Below are 24433 nucleotides of genomic sequence, written 5' to 3'. Positions count from 1 at the left end.
GGGCTAAAGATGGGGGGACACGTGCACACGTGGCTGATTCATGTCAATGTGTGGCAAAAACCACCACAATATTGTAAAGCAATTATCCTCCATTTAAAATAAATTAATTTTTAAAATTAAGATAGATCTCTGTCTCACACCATTCAGAAAAATAGTTTTTTTTTTTTCAGTTTTTCAATAATAACAATTTTTCAAAAAGTAAAATAATGAGAATAAAATATGAACATTCATTTGAAGTTAGGAAGACTTTTTAAAGCATAAAGACAAATTTCATAAAGGGAAAATGAAAGATTTGGCTATGTAAAATTTAAACCATTTACATTTGAGAAGAATCCCATAAATAATGGAAGGTAAGTGACAAACTCTAGAATATATTTTCAATGTATATGACTGAAAAGGGTTCAAACCCTTGTCAGAAAGGTCTTTAAAATAAAAAAGAGAAGAGTGAAAAATACTCCAATAAAAAAACAGGCAAAGGATATGAAAAAGGTCTCTTTAAGAAGACATAAAAATGCCAATGCTCAAAAGGACCTGAGAATTCCTCTTTTAAACATTTTCAAGATCATTTTATTAATTACAGTGGTAATTCTCAACATTTCAAAGACCCATTTTATTTTTCACTTTAAAAAGGAATAAAAAAAATAAAAAGGAACAACTGAATTTGCTCACTGTATTTACTGCCCATTGGAAAAAATATTTACTTGATTCCAAGTGTTGTTCTGGCTATTAAAAAAAAAAAAAAACAACTAATACAACATTGTAAATCAACTACACTCCAATAAAAATTAATTTTAAAAATCAAAATATCTCATTGATATTTCCTTTATCAATGAGATAAATGAAAATGACTGAAATAAATGAAAACATAGGAAATCTCAGCAGAGAAACAAACTGAGAAAGAATCAAATGTTAAGTCTAGAACTGGGAGAAAAAAAAGGAAGCCAACAAAACAAAACAAACCCAATAATCCAACACCTGAAATAAGAAAGTCATTGGATGTGCTTAAAAGGAAATGGAGATGATACAGAAGTCAGTAAATTTGAAATCTCAAATCTCTGTATAGCCACAGAGAAGCAGCCCCATATTCTGAGTATATACAATATTCAAATTTCTGGCCTGACTTCTGAACCATGTATGTGTAGATTAAATGTAAAAAACAAAGAGTAACAACAACAAAACCAGACAAACAAAATGGATGTTTGACCTACGGCAATTTGAGTCCAACCAACCGAAAAGCCTAACACACGAAAGCAAAAACCCTCTCTGGAGGAGCAAAACAAAATCCACATGGAATTTACCATTATAGGATAAAATAATCGCAAGTCACTCAATGTATAAAGAAACAAGGCAATGTGACCTACTCTTTTTTTAAAAGTATTTTTTAACTGAAGCACAGCTGATGTATAAGTTACAAGCACACAACACAGTGATTCATAACTTTCAAAGATCTTCCACTTATAGTGTAAAATATTGGCTATAGTCCCCTTTGTACAATATCACTGTAGCTTATTTTATACTTAATAATTCACACCTCTTTATCTCCTACCTCTATATTGTCCCCTCCCTTCCATCTCCCCACTGGCAACAGTTTGTTTATTCTCCGCATCTGTGAGTCTGCTTCTTTCTTGTTATAGTCACTGGTCTGTTTTTGTTTTGGGCTGTGCCACATTGCAAGTGTGGGATCTTAGTTCCCTGACCAGGGATCAAATCCATGGCCCCAGCAGTGGAAGCACGGAGTCTTAACCACTGGATCACCAGGGAAGTCCTGTTGTATTGTTTAGATTCTACACATAAGTGATATCATACATTATTTTATGTGACCTGTTTCTAAGAGAAAAGAGAGGAAATGGAGACTACTTTAGAAATGACACAAATGTTAAAATTAACAGCAAGGTTAGCGACAAAGTTACTACAGTGGCATTCAATGAAATAGAGGAAAATGACTGAAATAAATGAAAACATAGGGAAGCTCAGCAGAGAAACAAACTGAAAAAGAATCAAATGGAAAGTCTAGAACTGGAAGGAAAAAAAGGACGCCAACAAAACATAACAAACCCAACAATCCAATGTCCGAAATAAGAAAGTCACTGGATGCACTTAAAAGGAAATGGAGATGACAAAGAAGTGAGTAAATTTGAAGTCAGAATAGAAATCACTCAAGGTAAAGAGGAAAAAAATAAATAAAGCCCTTGATTTGGGAGACAACAGCAAAAGGCCTAACATATGTGTACATAAATCTCAGGAGAGATGGGAGCAGAAAAAAATAATTTCAGTAATAATGCCTGAAAGTCCCCCAAATTTGGTGAAAGACAATTTGCAGATTTAAGAGCAGTGAACCCCAAGCAGGAGAGATACAAAGAAAATCATGCCTAGACATATCACAGTTAAACTACTGAAAACCTGATACAGAGAAAAATCTAGAGAGCAGCCAGAGAAAAAATGCCCCACTACGTGCAGAGAACTCCAATCTGAATAAATGTTAATTGATGTCTTATCAGAAATTATACAGGCCATAAGACAATAGATGACTGTATTTAAGGTACTGAAAATTTTCTATACCCAGTGAAGACAACTTTAAAGAAGGAAGTGAAATAAACACATTTTTTTCCTGATAAAAGAATACTAAAAGAATTTGTAGCATATGCCTTATGAGAAAAGCCAAAAGCTCTTCAAGCCAGAGGAAAATGATACTGCTTGGATACTTGGCTCTTCACAAAGAAATGGTAAGTATCTGGATAAATACAAACAATAATTTTCTACCTTCTTAAATTTAAAAAGACACATAGATTTGTTTAATGCAAAATCATAACATTTTACAAACTGAATATCCACATTCCAATGAATGAGGTTGGTTCCTTACCTAACATCATACATAAAAATTAACTCAAAATGGGTCAAAGATTTAAACTTACGAGCCCAAACTACAAAACTCTTAAAGCATAGGAGAAAATCTTTACATTGTTGGGTTTAGTGATGATTTCTGAACATGACATCAAAAGCACATGCCACAAAGAATAAAATAGACACAAGGTAAAGTTAATGTCACACGTGTAGGTACATACATACACACGCACACAAGTATACACACACACGTATACACATACATGTGTGCTATATTGCTCGCAGCTTGCGGGATCTTAGCTTCCCAACCAGAGACTGAACCTGGGTCCTCAGCAGTGAAATCACGGAGTCCCAAACACATATCATCAGGGAATTCCCAATCTTACATATATTTTACCACACATATACAAACAGCCTTATCAGCACAAGAATTTAGCATTGTATTTCAAATGTTTGCTAACATTTAAGTTAGTAGAAATAAAATTTGCATGTCTTTGAAGTAAAAAACCAAAAACCAAACACAACCTGTAACACTGTCATGTTGGGTTTATAATGTATACAGTATATTATATACACATGCATGTTAATGGTATACAGTATATACCATGTAACAACTATAATAATAAAGGACAGAGCAATGGGTAACTGGAACTGTATGCTTGCAAGATCTCTACATTTTATGTGAAGTGGTACGATAGCAACTCTTAAGTAGCCTGAAAAGTTTAGGACATATACTATACTCTACAGAGCCACCACTAAAAAACAGCAAATAGAAATACCCAAAACCCCAATTCTTAATAAAAATCATATAATATAAAAGAAGACAGGAAAGTAGGTACAAAAGGAAGATATATATATATATATATATATATAAATAAAAGAAGGAACAAAAAACCCAGCAGGGACAAACAGAAAACAACTAACAAAATTGTAAACCTAAAACTCAACCATCGGGTTAATTACATTAAGTGTTAATAAACTAAATACTCCACTAGAAAGGAGGAGATTTTCATTATTAAGTGTAAGACCCAACTACATCCTGTCAATAGAGATTTTTATATATAAAGATACAGACTGGTTAAAAGTAAATGGATAGAAAAAGATATACCATGCAAACAAAAAACATAAGAAGGTTGGAATGGCTATATAAATATCAAGAAAAAAACTGATTTTAAGGCAAAGTATTTCATCAGAGATGAAAGAGGGACATTTCACAGTGATAAAATGGTCAGTTCATCAGGAAGCTATAATAATCATAATAATGTGCCTAGCAAGAGATCTCCAAATATAGAGAACAAAAATTGACAGAATTAAAGGGAAGAACAGAAAACCCACAATCATATTAAGAGATTTTAACATTCCCCTCTCAGAAATTAACACAGCACCAAGACAAAATAAGAGTAAAGATAAGAGATCTCGACACTATCGACCACCTTGACCTAACTGATGTTTATACAACACTATGCCCAACATACAGAATACATTCTTTTCATTGTACGTACGGTTATGGTCTTCCAGGTAAATATGTGAGAGTATAAAGCAAGTCTCGGTAAACTTGAAAGGACTGAAATAATGTGAAGTATGCTCTCTGATCACAATGGAACTAAATTAGGAATCAATGACAGTAAGATATCCAGGAAAACCTGAAATACTTGGAAATTAAGTCACATACTTCTAAATAACCCATATGTCACTACATACAGATCCTATAGACATCAAAATAACAAGAAGACATTATTATAAACCACTTTATGGCCACAAGTTCACCAACTTAGATTTAACACCAATATTACACAAACTCTTTCAGAAAATGGAGGGAGAGAGTAAACTTCCAAAGTCATTTGATGAGGTCAGTATAACTAATGCCAAAACCTGATAAGATATAACAACATTATTAATATTCCTCATGAACACAGGCACAAAGATCCTTACCCAAACACTGGCAAATCCAATACAGAAAACAGGATTTATTTAAGTAATACAGTTGTTCAAACATTTAAAAACCAACCAGTAACTTTTAAAACTTAACAAGAAAACAAACAACCCAATTAAAAAATGGGCAAAAGCTCACTGAACTAAATATACAGGTGGCAAACATATGAAAAGATGCTCAACATCATAAACCATTTAAAAATGGCAAATTAAAACAATCATGAACTACCACTATACACCTATTGAAATGGCTAAAATCCAAAATACAGACAACACCAAATACCAGTGAGGCTATGAAGCAACAGGAACTGTCATTCATTGCTGGCAGGATGCAAAATGGTATAGCTACATTTAAGGCAGCTGGGCATTTTCTTACAAAGCTACACATAATCTTGCCATGAAACTCAGGGTTAGACGCTCAGTCATGTCTGACTCTTTGCAACCCCATGGACTGTAGCCCACCAGGCTCCTCTGTCCATGGGATTCTCCAAGCGAGAATACTGGAGTGGGTAGCCATTCTCTTCTCCAGGGGATGTTCCTGACCCAGGGATCAAACCGGAGTCTCTTGCATTGCAGGCAGATTTTTTACCATCTGAGCCAGCAGGGAAGCCCTAGTCTTACCATATGATTGAGCAACTGTAGTTTTTGGTATCTACCTAAGTGAGCTGAAAACTTACCTCCACACAAAAATGTTTATACTGGCTTTACTAGTAATTGCCAAAACCTGTAAGCAACCAAAATGTTCAGTAGGTGAATGCATAAACAAATGGTGATACGTTCATACCACTTCCATGAATATTATTCAGGGATAAATATTATTTTATGGAATATTAGAAACAAAAAGAAATGAGTTATCAAGCCATAAAAACCACCTTAAATGTATATTGGTAAGTGAAAGAAGCCAATCTGAAAAGGCTACACATGATTCCAAAGGTTGTATGATTCCAACTATATGACACTCTGGAAAAGGCAGAACTACAGAGAAAGAAGTAAGACCAGTGGTTGCCAGGGGCTAGAGACGATAGAGGGAGGGATGAACAGGTGGAGCACAGGGTGTTTTTAGGTAGTGAAACTATTCTGTGCCATGCTGTAATGGTGGATACATGTCATTATACATTTGTCAAAACCCAAGACTGTACAGCTCAGAGAGTGAACCCTAAACTATGGACTTTTGTTAATAATAATGTACCAGTTTATCTGCTCATCAGCTGCAACAAAGGAGCTACACTAATACAAAATGTTAATAACAGGAGAAACTGATGTGGGGAGGGGTGGCGGGGGAGAGAGTGTATATGACTTGGGTTTTCAAGTTCTCATAAAATAACAGCCATAAAGGAAAAACATGATAAATTAGAATACATCAAAATTAAAAACTTCTGTTCAGCAAGACACTGTTAAGAAAATAAATAGGCAAGCCATGGACTGAGTGAAAACAATTACAAAACATATATATTTGACAAAGTACTTGTATCCAGAGTACATAAAGAAATTTGTAACCCAACAAGAAAACAAACCAACACAATTGAAGAAAATGGACAAGAGATCTAAAACAGACCCTTGATGAAGAAGACATACAGGTGGCCAGTAAGGATGTGAAAAAAGCATGTAAATTCTATATTAGTAAGCAGGAAAATGCAAATTAAAAGCCAAAATGATATACTGCCCCTCTCCTCCAAATGAGGATGTGAAGCAACAGGAACTCCTGCATACAGGTGGAATGGAATATGCTGCAATCACCTCTGGAAAAAGGTCTAACCATCTCCAATAAAATGCACACCTCTACTCTGTAACTCAGCAATTCCAATCCTAGGCACTTACTCAAAAGAAAACATATGTCCACAAAAAGGTGGATAAACAGCCATCTGTCCATCCATCAGAGAACAGATAAACTGTGATATATTCATAAAATGGAAAACCACTCAGAAACAAAAAGGAATGAACTGCTGATAAATATGACAACATAAAGGAATCTCAAAGTTTTCTACTAAATGAAAGAAGCCTTATTAAAAAAAACTATATGCCATTCTTATGAAGTTCTGGAAAGAGCATATCTCATCTATCATGGGAAAAAAGAGTCAGGACAAAGAACTACCTCTGGGGGTAAAGGTGGAGCTAAGCGAGCATAATAAAAAGACTTCAAATTTTGATAGGCCTTGGCTTACAGAAGTATGTGCATTTGTCAGAACCTAGCAAAGGTACACTTAATATTTGTCCATATCACTGTATGTAAATTTTATCTCAAAAGAAAAAACCATAAGCAAATACTGAACTCTAATGACACACATTCATGCTGAAGGATTTAGAGAAAATATATTGATGACACAGATCAAAAATAAACATGACAGATGGAGAGATGGATGGATAGACAGATGACAAAGCAATATTATAAAATGAGTGACAGAATCCAGATGTTGATGAGCTCACTGTAACACTCTTTCAACCTTGCAATATAATAAAACATTGAAAACCAATTCTATCACTAGAAAACAAAAAGATAATGTATATTTGGATGCAGTGGACATGGCTGTTTGCATCAAAAAAAAAACAACCTATCTTTATCCTTGTTGCCTTCACTAAATGGCTGTCTCAGTAGCTATTAAGGAAAACAGGGTAAGTGTCAGAATGTTGGTTTTGCCACCTAGAAGACGTCTTCAGCTGCTTATGTCATAACAGTGGCTCTGATACAAATCTTCAAATTTGAAAGGCTAGAAATGTTGAAAAAGTAGAGGCAGTTTCAATACCCAGAAGGCAGGGCTGGGAACTGAGAGCTATAAATTTGGCTCTGGCAGCCAGCGGGGAGGGGGCCATGGCTGAACGATGTCAGAAGTGGCTGGTCACGGAGAACCTCGCCAGCTCCAGCAGTTCTCTGTCTGGACGTCAGCCCCACACACTGGCTTCAAACCTCAAGAAACTAGAAGATCTCACCAGTGGGATCCGCCAGAGCAGCTGAAACACGTCCCTGTAAACATAAATGTTTATCTGGGCAGATAACCTGGCAGATAGCCGCGTCCTGATCTTAGGCAACTTGAAACCCCACAACGGGAGGCTGAGCACAGAGGGGCCCTTTGCCTCTGCCACACGGGTAGGAAGGCAGTGATGGAAGGTGGTCCTGGCTCCTACTACAGGAGAGGCAGCAGGAAGCCACTCTGCAAGTGCCAGCTTCTTCTCTCCTGGGCCACGGCCAGATGCCTTGAAACACAGCGGGTGGGGACAGAGAAGTCAAGTCAACCAACACTAAACAATGCCACCGCATGAAGCTGGCTGTTACACCACAGCCCCGAAGGTATGAGGAGCTCTGGCGTATTGGCTGCTGCCACAGGAACCACACTGGCGGAGGGCTTCCCCAGGACTGGGTGGGAGGCTCATCACTGACTCCGGCCACACACACAGGCTCAGTCGCCACCTCGGTCAGTGGCAAACAGCTGCCGAGAGAGGAGGGGCAGACTCTGGGATGCCGCAGCCTGCACAGCCAAGCCTGCCACTTTAGGAGACTCCAGACAAGATTTGTAAGAGCCACGTGGCTTAGACCTCACGGAGGAACCGGGAGAGAGGGCTGCACAGGGAACCAGGTGGCTAGAAGAAAGGAATGGAGGTGTGCTGATGGCACAGAGATGCCGTTCACTGACAAATGTCTCTGCAAACAATTTGACTACCAGTTCTGAAAACCCTACTCCCTAATTGAGGGATTAAGTCTTGGCACTGGTTACTCCTCCATCTACACAGGCGTCTGCCCACACTGCTCTCGGGAGCGGAGAGGACAGGGAAGTGGAACCCACAGTTTGCCTAAAGGGAAAGTTCAGCCCTTGTTCAGCAGATTATGCTTGAGTTCTTTCCCAGGGAAGAGAACGGAGATACTTTAACAAAGGTTCTTTGCTCTGAAAGAGTACCAAGTTAAGTCCAGCAGAACAATGAGGGTGTGGATCCTGGATGAAGCCTAATGGAGGAGTCGAGGAGTGGCGGGGAGAGAGGGGACAGAGAGAGACAGACAGAGAAAGAGAGAGAGTGTGTGTCTATTTTTTTCTTCTTTGGATGGTTGGGGGAGGTTGCCAATCCATTCTGTAGGCTTCAATCGCACTTATAGCTGCTTTATAATCATTTCCTGAAAACACAGTAGGAAGAGAGTGGTATTTGCTCACCCCACCCTCCATCTAACACTGCCCCAGCAATCCAACTATGTGCTTTAAACTGAGAAGCGGCCAGATTTTTGCCTTTGGCAGCACTGAAGGCCAGACATTACCAGCACTCCTGTGAACAGCTCAAGGCTCCACCCAAAGAAGACTGCACACACTGAAATCCAAGAGGAATATCATTCCAGCACAAAAGCCCAGGAGAGAAAGAGGAGAGCTGAGGAAGCTGGGTGGGACAGTTGGGACACTACTGAGTTTTGACACCAGAACACCCAAGTGGTTAGCACAAGAATTTGGGTAGAGTGGTGATAGATCAATTCTACTGTGGGAAAACCAAATGCTACAATAAAGAAGTTATCCGTTTACAAGGAGAGAGATGACAATGAGGGTAGGGTGTAGGCTAGAGGGCAGAAAGGTAGAGAAAGCATAGAGAACTGAGTTGCTCCTGAGCTAGACGAATTCTGAACACACGGGCAATGTTCCAGCCTCTTTTCAGGAGAGGCTGATGGAGAGTGGTTATGGGCAGGCTAGGACAAACGGGGAAGGCAATGGCAACCCACTCCAGTACTCTTGCCTGGAGAATCCCAGGGGAGCCTGGTGGGCTGCCGTCTATGGGGTTGCACAGAGTCGGACACGACTGAAGAGACTTAGCAGCAGCAGCAGGACAAACAGGTCCCATTTCTGTCTGCTCCAGAAGCTGACTGGAGGGGTCCTCTGCAAGACAGCCATAATAAAATGTTTATACAAAGACACCTACTCCTGGTTGTCCAAGGCCAAAGGTACCTTATTCCAGAAAAGTGTGTGATAGGCTCTAAGCTCTAAGATCCCCAATGTTATTTACTGAGTTTTCCAGTTTACTCCGAGAGGATCTGCAGATCTCCCTAGGAAGTCTTTAGAGAGATGCTCAGCAGGGGAGCAGGAAGACCACTGTGGACAGTACTAAGGACACAGCTCTTTTGCATCCTAACATTACTTCTTTCCTGGCAGGAAAGAGAGAATGGACACGGAAAGGGGGTTCTCTAGTTTGTTTAACTAATTACCTAATTGATTGGTTAATTTTAGTATTATTTGTTTTTTGTTTCTAATGTGCAGGGATCTCTTGGACTCTTGACCCTCAAGAAAAATGGAATTGGAAGTACACTAGTTAATTGGCACCTGAAGGCACTTTCTGCTCTTTGTTGTTGTTCCCATGGGAACAGCATCAGAGAGATGAACAAGGTATAAATGCTTTAAAGTAATCACCATTTTCATTTAGAAAGGAAATTTATTTTAAAACATTTGATCCACTTTGGGTACCATAGTTTCTGTTTATATGGAAATAAGAAAAGGCAGAAGGAGTTCCATTTCTGCCAGAGGCAGTTTGTCTTTTGCTAATTTTTTTAAAGTTGTACGTTCTTTTTAGTTCTGGAGCAAACTAGACACTTCCAAAAGGAAAACAGAGGAGACAGGATGCTGCATGAATTGTGGTTGTCTCCTATCTTGGGTGGGGTTGGGGATGGGGGGAGAGCGTACACGATCACCTCGGGGAGAGACTTATGCCCTCATGGAGGCAGGCCTCTCTATCCATGCTTTTCATATGTGCAGGCATCTTGAGCCGTAAGATGATTCAGGTACTACAAGGCCTCTGCAGGTGTCACCATTGTCCAGTGTTTTAGAAAGAAAATCTGGGAAAAGAATCTAAGAAAAGACTAGATGTGTATATATGTGTAACTGATTCACTCTGTACAGTAGAAACACACACACCATCGTGAACCAACTAGAGTCCAATAAAAATTAATTTTAAAAAAATCTAAAGATGAGTCTCTAGGGCTGTGCTGTCTGATACAATAGTCATTAGCCACATGTGGCTATTTAAATTACTTAAAATTAAATACAAATAAAAATTTAGTTCTAATAAATAGAAAGACATCCCATGTTCATGGGTTGGAAGGCTTTATATTGTTAAGATGATAGTACTACCCAAAGTTATATTCAGATTCAATGATAAATCAAAATATTTATCTCCCATGAAACTAGTCTAGAATATGTTCATTTGGGGGATGAGATAGTAAGAATAAGAACACACTGAACTATTTTAGGAAGGAAATGACAGTTCTCCGTCAGAAATTTATTAATGTAGATCCCCATGCTAACAGGTCAAAAAAGACAGACCACATGATCATCAACAAATGAAGGAAAATATTTACTATAATTTAACTCATTTATTTACGATGAAAAACAACCTCAGCAAACCAGGAATAGAAGGGAACATACTTAAACTGATGAAAGATATTTATCAGAAATCTCTGGCAAATAGCAGATGTAATAATACCTGTTTAGAAGCACTGCTATTTAAGTCAGAAAAAAACTAAGAATTTCTGTTATTCTGTCATCTATTATTAGAACTCATAATACTAGGGTTGGCAGATACAGCAATAGAAAAGAACAGCACTCATATTATACCATTAATAATCAACTAGAAAATACAACATCCAAAACAGCCATGAAAGCTGTGCAAGGGTTTTATGGAGATTTCCAATACACACGGTGGACAGAAAATTTATATCTAGACCCCCACATCTATATGAACCAATCAAAATAAGGAGAGAAAGTGGCCAGAAATGTGAACATGGGATTCAAAGTAGAGGAAATTAAAATGGCTAATAAACATATGAAGAAATGTTTAACTCCTCTAGTAACAAAGAAAACCTAAAACAAGATACTTAAAACCCATCAACTTGGTAACAATTAAAAAGTTTGGAACTGCCTAGTATTGATGAGAATGTGGAAAAGTTTGAACTCATTTACCTTCACAGGGTGTGTAAACTGGTATAATCACTTAGAAAGCAATACAGCAACAGCTAGCAAGGCTGAAGGTGAGCATCCCTTACAACACAGCAATTCTGTTTCCAATATATTTCTTAGAGAAACTCATACATTAGGAAAAAGAGACTGCAGTGATGTTAGTAGTAGTAAAAAATGAACATCTATAAGAAAAGAGATCAACGAATTATGGTATATTCATATTAGATTATTAATTATAGTGAAAGAAACATGCACCATAAATAAATCTAAATGCTGCAGTGTTAGGAAAGCACAGCAGATGATGGCCAGAGTGCGCCATGTGTCTATCTGTGCACAAGTCTATATGTGCAAAATAATACTGTGCTGTTAATGGATACAGACGCATTAAAAACATACACAGATATAATGAATTCAGGATAGTGATTACCTTTAGGAAAGGAAAAAGAGAAATGGGGTCCAACAGGATATAGAAGGAGTTCCCACTGTTATCTATGGTGTATTATTTCTTTTAAAGCTGGGTGGAGTGTACCCAGGTGTTTGTTAACTATTGTATTTTTAATGTAAGGATCATTGCTTTAAGAAAAAACAAAACAAAACAGCTGGGTAGAGATTAGGATCGATTATCCAGACAGCTCTAATTTGCACAGGGTGGAGTACTATTAGTCTCTTATCAAACTCCCCTGTTTATTTCCTTCATGGTATTTAACACAAGCTGAATTTATTTCACTTATTTACCTTTTTTTTTAAACTGCCTGTCTCCCTTCAATTAGAACATTAGGTCCATGAAGTAAAAGACTGTGTCTGAATGAGTATTTAGTATTAGGAGAATGGTACATATCAAGCCTGCCAGAGGAAGTAAAGGGGAAATGTCAGACCCTGCAGAGAAGCCCAGGCTATCTACTGACCATACGTTCAAGCGCCAGTCTTTGTGGGGCATACACGGGGAAGACACAGTGATAAATGGGTGGTACCCTCACCAGCCACAGCTAGGACTACACCACTGAAGCTGGGGGAGTGGGAGAGAAGAGAAAATTTTAAAATATATTTGGAGACAAAATTTCTATTAACAAGATAAAGAAACTTTGAACCTCTGGATTCTCTACAGACACCTAATTAATTACCTAGCAAATCTTCTCTTGCAAGTTCCAACGGGAGTTTAGGGAGATGAACTTTCTAAAATCCTAAAGCATATTACAATCTCTTTTCTCAGCCTCAGGTTTGGAAAAAGAACAGAAGACAGGGAAGAGGGAATGGAAAAGCAAGACAACACAACAAACATACTGCTTTTGACACAGTTTATGAATAATCCCAAAGAGGAGAAAGGCATGTCTGTGGTGTGATGAAGGCCACTGACTACTTTTAGGCAATTACAGCACTTCCCCAAGAGGCTGTGTCGAGTAGCAGTGGTTCAGAGGATGGGCTCTGGGGCCTGACTTCTTGGGCTTGAATTCTGACTCTATTTACTACCTGTGTAATCTTGGGCAGGTCAATTAATGGTTATGCACTTCGGTGTCCCTAAATATAAAATGGAGGCTAATAATGGTACCTACCACTAAGGGTTGTTGTGAGGATTAAATGTTTGAATACATGTAAAGCTCTTAGAGTAATAACTAAGACATAACAAGTCCTCAATTAACAGTAGCTTTTAGTGTAATTATTCAACTGGGAGAGAGAGAGAGCTTATGTTTTAGTTCTTTGGAAAAACTGTTAGCCCTGGGGGCCTGGATGACTAAACCATCAGCTAATGAAATAGAGACAACAAGAAACAGAGGGAAAGCACTAGACCACAAAATCAAACTGCTGCTGAAGGAGAGATTGCCAGTTATCTCCCAACACCCCGGCTCTTCCTCTTTTTTTTGGCTGCTCCTCATGGCGTGCAGGATCCTAGTTCCCCTACCAGGGATCAAACCTGCACCCGCTGCGGTGGAAGCCTGTAGTCTTAACTCCTGAACCACCAGGGGAGCTGCAGTCTCCTCCTCTTCTTTGGTGAAAGAACTTTGACTTTTGGCTGGGTACATTTCTAGCCAACCAGGAGACTATACTGCCAGCCTTCTCTGCAGCTAGGGTAGCCATGTGACTGAGACTAAGTAGAGGTTTCACGTAAAATCTTGAGGAAGTCTCTTTAAAAGTGTGAGGAGGACCCAGTCTGTCCTCTCCCCCTGTGATGCTGCCTGCTGATGCTCTAAGCAGCCAACCTGGGATGGGGCCACATCCTGGGATGTTGTAGTCGTGAGCTAGAAGAGGTCGTGCACCTGCCCACGTGGTGGAGTGCCCACACTAGCCCTGGACTGCCTATTTCTGGACTGTGACACAAGAGAATAAAACCTTATGTGGTAATGCCTCTGTGTCTGGTGGTTCATATTCACTCAATACTCAATGATATATCTGGATTCTGGACTATTATTACTATATGATCGCAAATAAACTAGGCTCTTTACATCTATGTTTTCTCACCCGTAAAATGTGGGCAATACCTCACAGAGTTGTGAGAATCAAGTGAAACAACACATCCAAACAGCGCTATGCAGAATGCTGATATTTTATCAATGAAAATGGGAGAGGCATTCAAAAAGGAAAAGCAGGTGATAATGATTGGGGGGAGGGGTGCGGTGGGCACCAAAATAAAGACTAAGAAAAGGATTAAAAAAAGAATCTAAGAAAAGACATTGTGCTTATGAGAGCAGGAAATTTCTTTCAGAAGATGGTGAAAATGGACCACTTTGGTGAGGTAATACCTTGTATCGTGAATCCTGCTAAATACACTACTGGGGCTTCCCCGGGTGGCTTAGTGGTGAAGAATCTACCCAATGCAGGAGACTCAGGTTTGATCTCCAGGTGGAGAAGATCCCCTGGAGGAGGAAATGGCAACCCATGCAGTATTCTAGCCTGGGAAAGCCCATGGACAGAGGAGCCTGGCAGGCTACAGTCCATAGCGTTGCAAAGAGTCAGACACAACTTAGTGACTGAACATTAATTACTAAACTATCTTTATAGGAATCTTGTAATTTTCCACTCTTTGGAGTCCACAATCTCTGATCCCGATTCATTTCTAACTAGATGACTTCTGGCCTTCAAATCCTAGTATCTCCCTCTCTACATCCTTCCTGTCATTACCCCCAACCTTAATAATCAAGTCATACCTCTTGATTTTACCACACAGCAGAGCTATCCAACAGAACTTCCAGCAATGATGGAAATTTTCCAAAGCTACTTTTGACGATACGGTAGCCATTAGTTACATGCGGGTTATTAACCACTTGAAAGATGGCTAGTATGACTAAAGAACTGAAGATTCAACTTAAATTTTAACAACTTTAATTAATTAAAATAGATACACATAGCTAGACTCCTGTTATTGGACAGTGCCACCTATGAAGTGAGCTCTAGGAAAGAAAAGCAAATTGAATATCATTTCCTCATTTCTATTTGATCTATCCCATTTCTTCTCAATACCTATGCGAAAATGCTTTCTCTCAGCCTACTTCTGACAGCCAGTAAATTCTTGGGGAGAACCCATTTCCCTATTTGGGATTTGGGTCAATTATCTTTTTTCCAGAAGAATACACAGATTATGTTCAAAATACATACAAACACAGTCCTCAGTGAGACAGACATCCTTAGGGCAAAAGTTTACTGAATACACCAGAATAACTAGATTCAGGGAATCCACCAGAAAAAAAAACAAAAACAAAAAGCTCCAGAGATGATTAATTCCCCCCAAAGCCCAGACCCTCTTTTTGGTCTGAAGACATCTTAAGTTCAATTGTCCTTCTTGATAAGTTCTTATGTATCCAATCTCAGTCTAGTATGTCCTTTTTAATTAAATAAAAGAGGAGGAGAAACACGCAAATTCTGCTCCGAGGAGAAGATCAAACTAAAAGAAACGGCCAGAAGCAAGATTACTGACCACAGAAGGCATGGTACAGCAAATAAAGCTGTCAAAATAAGCAATCTGTCAACTTGAAGAATTAGTATCTTCATGATGGGGATGGGAGGGCGGTTAAAATAATACCACAGGTGATTTAACTCAGAGAAGGACAGAATACGTTTTCCACAATGCTAACCCAATCCCACAAAGGACTGAGGGATCAACAATCTACTGGCCTGCTCCATCTGTGTGGACAGCCCTGGACATTTTTAACTACGATCTATGACTCTCAGCTGAGGGGTGGGCAACTTCTTTTAGGGTTTCTCTATGACCAGGAGGATAGACAGGGCAGAGAAAAAGCTCTAGAAGAAGAGGGTACCAGACAGATGTTTTTCTAGCTCGAAAGACACACGTTAGAACAAACACCCTGACCCTGATGACCCCTCCAGGCTGCTGCCCAGGTGCTCGTGTTTTAGATGTGAAAAAAAGTGTAATTTCTTCAAACTCCTTGATGTGAATCCAAGAAAGGATGTGACAGTACTCGCTGCAAATTTCCCTCAGAGGCAAACCAGTGCGACCTTTTTTCAAATGCAAATTGGCTTACTCACTGTAGCTGACAGGCTTCTAGGGGAGGAGTTTAAAAGGAAAGGCAACACTCCCCTCGGACTGATCAGAGAAGTATGGGTGACCTTGATTAAGTGAGAAGAAGGGACAAAGGACGCCTGGAGAATGACCCCAGGGAGCAGAATGCTCCATCAGGACTGGTCTGGGCAGAACTTGACGGGAGGTGGGAATTTCTATTTCTGTGGATTCTTGCTCGAGTTGAACCAACTTGATTTCAGCAGCTCCTTCCCTCTGACTTTGGCTCAGGTATTCATTGATTTCAGCACAGAATCTGAAAGCCCCCTCCCTAGACTTCCAAGTCAGTTCTCTGGTCTTTACAGCAGGAGCGCCCTTAACGGTGTCACCCAGCTATGGCCCACTGGCTCTTACTCACTACGCAAGTATTTATCAAGCCCCTGTGAAATCCTCAGCACTACACAAGACACCTGGGGGATGTCCAGAAGAGAGTGGTTTCAAGGAGTTCAGTGTGTAGTCTTTTTTATTTTTAAAAGAAAGACTACTGATTTGTTCACTTTTGGTCGTGTTGGGCCTTAGTTGCAGTGTGTGGGCTCAGCAGTTGCAGTGCACAGGCTCAGTTGGCCTGTGGCATGTGGGACCTTAGTCCCCCTACCCCTGCATTGAAAGGCAGACTCTTAACCACTAGACCACGAGGGAAGTCCCGGTACGCAGTCTTAAAGGCAGATGCAGGCAGGAAGAGGTGCGAGTTGACCCAAGACCACTGTGTCCACATTCAGAAAATACCCCCAGTCTTTCTGAGGATTGTTATATCACAACATGGAAACATAATTATTTCATAGGAGGTGGTGGGGGGGAAAAGGCTGGAATTTCAGAAATGAGAGAAAAAACGTGGGGTAAGGCCAGGTAGTTGGGATTAGTGAAGATGCCAGAGTGGATGCTTTAGACTCAAATAGAAAGGCCAGGAAAAGGAGGCCTGGAAATTCAAACATGCCTAGATTAAGGAGCCTGTCCCCATCTACAGGAAGTTTATCTCTAACATCTAAATAGTCATGTTTTAAAATCAACAAGTTTGCTGGTTTCAGCTGCCACTGACCGGAACCCCCAGTGGCTCTGGCCCACAGTGTAGACAGACTGTGCCCAGCCGGACTAGTTGAAGACATGCAGCCGGAAGTCAGCCAGCCAGCCTGATCCCTCCCAGCTTCGGGAGGAGTTTGAGCAAAATGCTACCCAGCTATGTGAGGAGTAGACAGGAAGGTTTAACCCTAACAGCACAGGACTATCTGTGGAGGCCAGCCTCTCCACCAGCAGATTCAAAGAGTAAGTGGTCTAGGACCCAAGGGGACTCCAGGAATGAGAACAGAAACCTACCAGCAAGTTTAGCAGGACCTTTGGTCCCTCCCTGTCCACTGCAGTTGCTTATTCACGTTCACAGTCACATATTTTAAAATTCTGATATAATTATCTCCTAGAAATTACTGTATGTAGCCTCTTGGGATCTAAAGCAATTAAGTGAAGATAAATTTCTTTCATGGAGCAAGCTGTCAAAGGATGAAGCAATTTCATTCCCCATTTGAAGTGGAAGCTTTGGGTCATGCATGGTTTATTTGAAACAATGCCATCACCTAAAGCTGCTGATCTTATCTCTAACTCCGTTCTCCATTTCAAACTGCTGGAGATATGTAGCGTGGCACTGCCTAAAGTTATGACATCTGGCTCAAGGCCAGCAACAAAACAAGTCAGCTCCTCTTCTAGATTGCAAGCTTAAGAGGACAAAAATAATATTAAAGCAAGATAATTTTATAGGTGAAGTATGTTAAACCCTAAAAATGGGAGATCTTCCCAGGGTATCGGTGTGACTACAGAAGCACCCAACCAGTGGGGAAGTGACTGAAGAGCAGGCAGGAACGCCCCCCAAAGGGGGGAGGGTGAAATACATGCCAAAAATCTAGATTTTTCTCTTCTGGAGACACTGAACCAAACAAAGAGTGGGCTCTATTTTATGAAACAGCCTGATAGACTGGAAAGCATACCAGCTCGAGAATCAAATCCAGCCACGGTTCTAACTCCAGCGCTGTAAGACTATGTGTGAGATTCAGGGGAAAGTTCTCATTAACTCTTTTTCTTCTGAATGGCAGCTGGTACTTTATTTTTAAAAATTCTTCATGACCACGTATTATTTATTTTATGACATACAGTCAATGTGCTATCTATGTTGTAGTATTCAAACTTTATTTTTAAGCCACTGAAACTTTCTGCAGGTAGAAAGAATCACTGGTCAGACCATGTCTGAGCACTAGGTTTTTTTAATAGAAACCTTGGGAAGTAGAACTTGTCAGTGCATTAGAATCACCAGAAGAGCTGGTTACTATGGATTGCTGGGCTCTACCCTCAAAGTTTCTGATTCACAGGTCTGGAGGAAGACCTAAAAAGTTACCCACCAAACCTGTTCCTAGGTGCATCTCACAATGCTGGTCCAGCAACACAATTTGACAACTAGGGATACAGAGGAATCTGCCCAGGAAGAATGACCTGGGTTTGGAGTGTCTACTATAGAAGCCACTGGTCACATGTGGCTGTTTCACTTTAACTAAAATTAAAATGTCTGTTTCTCGGTCACATTTCAAATAGTCAATAGTCCCACATGGCTAGCAGCTACCACATAGGATGGTAAGGAAATAAATTTTTTCTGCACCATCATCAGAAGAAATTCTATTTGATCATGCTGGTTAACAATCTACTTGAGTGCACTGGTGAAATGTTTACCCAAGAGAAAAGAAAACTTAAGGAAAATTTCAAGTATATTAAGATGTGTCAGACATAAGAAAAAAAAAGAAAGGCTCTGTGACTCTCAGAGAGTCTAAAACCAGTAAGTGGGAGTTACGGAAAGGCAAACTGTGTTCAGTTTTAGAGAGAACTTTTTAATAGTGACTGTCTCATGACACAGTAAACTCTGGGAAGTATCTGAAGCAGAAGCTATGAGGGCTCTGGGAGACAATTTCTTAATTAGGTAGAAGACTGACTGTGATGTCAGTTCTAAAGGGCCTCCCAATTCCATGTTTCTTTTGTAATCTGATCTAATTGTATAATTACTATCATGGCAAACCAACCCTTCTTGCATCTGGGATAGTTTTCTAAAGTATGTACTTGAGGCAGAAGGAACTTCCTTTATTAGGGTGTTTCGGTGATACAACTTCCCAGTTTTTATTGTTTAAAAATGTTTTTATGGGAATTACCCCGCAGCCCAGTGCTTAGGACCCCATGCTTCCAACGTACGGGCACATGTTCAATCCCTGGTCAGGGAACTAAGATCCCATCTGCCGCACTGCATGCCCCGCCACCCGCAAAAGCTTTTACAACACCAATGTACAAATAACAAAAGGAAAAAAAAAATAGATGAACTGAATTTCATAAAAATTAAAAATTTCAAGAAAATGAAAAGACAGTCAACTCACAGAATGGGAGAAAATATTTGCAAATTACATATCCAATAATGGACTTTTACCCAGAACATTTAAAAAACTACTACAACTAAAGAAAAGACAAACGATACAATTTTTAAAATAGGCAAATTATTTGAATACACATTTCTCCACTTTTACAAAATCTTTACAAAGTTCTTTCACAAACCTGATCTTTTAACCTCACAAAAGCTCTTGAGTTGGATAGAACAGTTGTAGGTTTCCTAGTTTTAGTGAAAATGAAACAGATGCCCAGAGAGGTTATAAACTGTCCAAAGCAAAACAACCAGCCTGTGGCAGAGTTAGAATCAGAGCCCACACTGACTCTTTCTTTTTTCTCTTTTTTGGCCTTTTGAATTGTGGGATCTTAGTTTCTCAACCAGGGATTGAACCTGAGCCACAGCAGTGAAAGTGCTGAGTCCTAACCAGGGAGTTTCCATGGTCCTTTCTTTTATTCCATCCTGCCTTCCTTTGCCTCAAAGGGAAAAAGTTAATGCTCAGACATCCCAAGGCCAATCAAGTGAGAAAGCAGAAATTATGTTTTTTTAAATGCATACAGTAAATAAGTATGTGAAAAGGTGCTCAACATCAGTACTCATTATGGAAAAGCAAATCAAAACTACACTGAGTTACCACTTCACATCCACTAGGACGGCTAACTCCAAGTAAATAGAAAATAACAAGTGTCAAAGATATGGAAAAATTAGAAGCCTTGGGCACAGCTGGTAGTACTGTAAAATGGTATAATCATTGTAGAAAATGGTACAGCAATTCCTCAAAAAATTAAACAAGATGACTATATGATCCAGTGATTCCACTTCTGGGTATATACCCAAAAGAAGTTAAAGCACGGACTTGAATAGATATTTGTATCATCCAGCATTTATTTACAGCAGCCAAAAGGTGGATAGAAGTGACTCATGAACCTTGAAGACGTTATGCTAAGTAAAATAAGCCAGTCTCAAAAACACAAAAACTGTATGACAACACTCTATATGAGGCTCAGAGAGTAGTCAAATTCAGAGACAGAAAGTAAACTGGCGGTTGCCAGAGGCTGGAAGGAGGGAGAAATGGGGAGTTTTAGTGTTCAACATATAGAGCTTCAGTTGGGGAAGATGAAAAGTCCTGGGACGGAGGATGGTGATGGATGCAAAAACAATGTGAATGGATTTAATGCCACAGAACTGTAAACTTTAAAAACAGTAAATTTTATACTATATATATTTTAACAGTTACATTTTTAAAAAAATGGGATGTGACTCTTTTAAAGAGTAAGATTCTAATTAGAAGAAAGCCACCCTTCCTAGCTCCTCACCCTCTCGAAAAGTCTGGTATAAGGATTTTCCAGCTTCTGGTATTAACCAGATGTAAGGAAGAACCGATTAAAGTGATCAGTGAGCCAAAGGCTGCCCTGTGAGCCTGGTCCCTTCAGAGCAAAACACAACCTAGGCAGGCTGGCAGTTACTCCTTGACTGCATGGTCTGATTCTCAAGGCCAAAAATGATCCTCGGCTCCATCTGTGTGGGATTCTGAGATAAAAGAAGGAACACCAAAGTACTACTTCAGTGATCTGCTTACAGGTTAGGCCCCCAGGAAATAGAGCTGACTCTCAGTTCTAGAAGGCTCAAACTTGCCTTATACCGAAATGCCAAGTCAGTGGCAAAGTATCAATTCTAGCACTTAGTTACACAGCCACAGGACTCTAATGTTCCTACAGGGAGAATCCTGCTTATGTTTTGTAATCCTGAAAGGCAGAATTGCCTGTTCTTTAATGTTCAGGTTAGCCTGAGGGCTAGAAAAAAGACAGGTTGGATTCTGGGAAAAACATCTTCCTGGGCCAGATGCAGCCATGCTCTTGAGCGTCAAGGTTCCAACTTGAATGCCCCGGACAGATGTCTTCACCGTGTTCATTAGGATCCCCCAAGGAACATAGCTGTGTCCCTACCTCTCAAGGGGTCAGCTGACGTTTCAGAGGGTTGTTTCCTTGATTCTATGGAAGTGATCAAAACCAACTCCAATGGCCATCTTGAGATGCTTTTATATTGCATTCGCTGTTCCCAGAATTAAATCTTAAGTTGATTTTCCAGAAGGCAAATCACTACAGATCTCTATCCACAAGAAGAGGATGTAACTCTAAAGTAAGAGAATGAATGCCATGCTAGTCGCTTCAGTCGTGTCCGACTCTTTGTGACCCCATGGGCTGAGGCCCTCAGGCTCCTCTGTCCATGGGATTCTCCACGCAAGAATACTGGAGTGGGGTGCCATCTCCTTAAAGTAATAAGCCGTGTCTTTAAAAACCACAAATGAGTATCAGGGTAATTAGTATACTTGGGAGTCACACCTTATACTGAGGCTGTGAAGTACTCTTCCCCCTATCTCTCAAGCCCAGATCTCACTTGTCTGTGAAGGAGGTGTGTTTTTTTTTTTGTTTTGTAATATCCGTAACCCAGCTGTGACACTTCCTTCCACCTCTACCTGTACATCTGTTTCCTACAGAGTGCTGCTGCCTCAAGTGAGATGCGTGAGGCTTCTGTAGATGCTGGGGAACAAGATGGAACAAAAATGCTTCACACCTGGCTCCCAAATTACAGGCACGCTGGACTGGGGCCAACATAAGCTGGCACAGCACCAGCTGAAATGGACATCAATTAAGAAGGCTGTCATCTTTCAAGACTGCGGGGTCTTTTTTCACTCCACGATCCACACTGCTCCACAAACCAGCCACAGCACTGCTGGTAGAGTTTTCCAGATGGGATTATTTCCCTCAGATTCCATACTTGCAGATTTATGGCAGGACTTGTTTTTAACCCCTCCCTTTGTTTTTAAAGCCCGACATTTTATTTCACATTACAGTTTTATCTTTAATTGAATTTGTTTGTCCTTTAGGAAAGTGGGAAATTTGTATCTACATGAGCAGGAAAAGTTTTGCGCTTTCCTAAAAGATGCTTTGTTTACAAAAAGGCATTCAAATAATTGAGATTAGTAAAGGGTCAGAAATTCTTCTCTACACACATCACTCCTACTGGGGTCAGAAGCCAGAGAGCCTTGACCAGACTGCATTATCCTGGAAAAATGGGCAGACCTCTAAGACTAAAGCAGCCCTCCTCTGACCATCACATGCAGCATCAGTGATCCATGTGGATAAAGAAACTCTGCTAGTGGCAGAGTATGGCTAGTGGCAATGCTGTTTAAGAAAAACACCTTTTTCAAAAATGTATTTTTTGACTGTGCCACGTGGCATGCGGGGTCTGAGTTCCTCGACCAGGAGATGAACCCCCTGCAGTGGAAGTGCAGAGTCCTAATCACTGGACTGTCAGGGAATTCCCAGAAAAACACCTTAAGAATGTCAGCAATTAAAAAAGGGATGAGATTCCACATGGAACCTTTTCTTGACTTCTGTCCAAAGGGGCAGAACATATTTTCTCCTCCATACCTAAGCGGGCTGCCCTGTGGAAGGAATTCCATGCAACATGAAAGAGCCCCACGATAAATAAATATCTCATCCACATTTAATGTGTTCCGAGAACCGAATTCCACTGCCCCAGGGGGTGGCCTGTTGCTGCCAATTTGCTTCTCATGGCAGAAGCCTGAGTGGCAGAGCCCTGCTTAGGCGCTGCCGATGCTTGTTTGGAAAAGAGGCCAGCTGGAGATGAAAGAAGCTCTTCAAAGTGGGTGACTCCTCAGAGGCTATCACTTTAGGGCTTGGGAATGATTACTTATCAAAACCTCTTTCAGTCTGGAATAGACTCTGGTGAGAAGCTGGCCTGCCCTCTCGGGCGTTCTGTTGGTGTTTGCGGGGCTGGAGGGGCCTCAGTGGGGCTGAAGTGATGGGAGGAACTGAAGAACCCCATTGAAGCCAAGAGCCCAGAATCCACACCATAGGTGGGGACATGAGAGAGGAGAAGGAATTAATGAAAGCTTCAGACATCTGTCTGCACAACTCAGTCCTGGGGCACTCCTTTCCCCCCTCTTGTATTTTAAATAAACAGCTTCAAAAGGGGTGGTCCTCACATCTTTCTGCTGACGAAGGTCTCAATTTCCTTACTTTCTTCTACCAAGAGAGCCTGAAACCTCTAACACTCAGCATTTAATCAGTCAAAACCTTAAGTCTCTGAAGTGAAGAGACAAGCCACAGGCTGAGAGAAAATACGGGCAACATATATATATATCTGACAAAGGACTTGCAATGAGAATACATAAAAACCTCTCCAAACTCAGAAAGAAAACAAACATTCCAACTTAAATATAGGCAAAAGATTTGAAGACACTCTGCCAAGCACAAGAAAAGATGCTCAACATCACTAGCTATTTGAGAAACGCAAATTAAAACTGCAATGGGATACCTGTTGGAATGACTTTAAAAAACAAAACAAAACAGCAGTACCAGGTGCTGGCAAGGATGTGGGGAAACTGGAATTCTTCTATGTGGCTGGTGGGAATACAAAACGGTACAGCCACTCTGCAAACAGTCTGGTAATTTCTAACAAAGTTAAACCTACACTTAACAAATGACCCGTCCATTCATCCCTAGGTATTTACTCAAGAAAAATGAAAACCCAAGTTCACATAAAAACCTATATATGAATGTTTGCAGTCATTCTATCTACAGGTACCAAAAGCCGCAGACAAGACAAATGCTCATCAGCTGGCAAACAGATGAACAAATTGTGGTATATCCATACAATGGAATCCCACTCCGCAACAACAACAAAAGTGAATTAGTGACACAGGAGACAACACGGATGACTCTCAAATGCTTTATGCTATGTGACTGAAGCCAACTCAAAAAGCTAATTACTGTATGTTTTTTTCTCATTATAAATAGCTGTTTTATTGGTATC

General features: G+C 40.2%; 1 protein-coding gene across 4 annotated transcripts in view; it reads right to left on the bottom strand.

The window, feature by feature from the left end:
* Positions 1-24433, bottom strand: part of SMG6 (SMG6 nonsense mediated mRNA decay factor) — a 196376-nt gene that overhangs the window by 49311 nt on the left and 122632 nt on the right. The window lies entirely within an intron of this gene.

The sequence above is a fragment of the Cervus canadensis genome, chromosome 1, assembly GCF_019320065.1.
Source record: "Cervus canadensis isolate Bull #8, Minnesota chromosome 1, ASM1932006v1, whole genome shotgun sequence".
Lineage (NCBI taxonomy): Eukaryota > Metazoa > Chordata > Mammalia > Artiodactyla > Cervidae > Cervus > Cervus canadensis.
The sequence above is the reverse complement of the archived record's forward strand: the minus strand, read 5'-3'. Positions and strand labels throughout refer to the sequence as shown.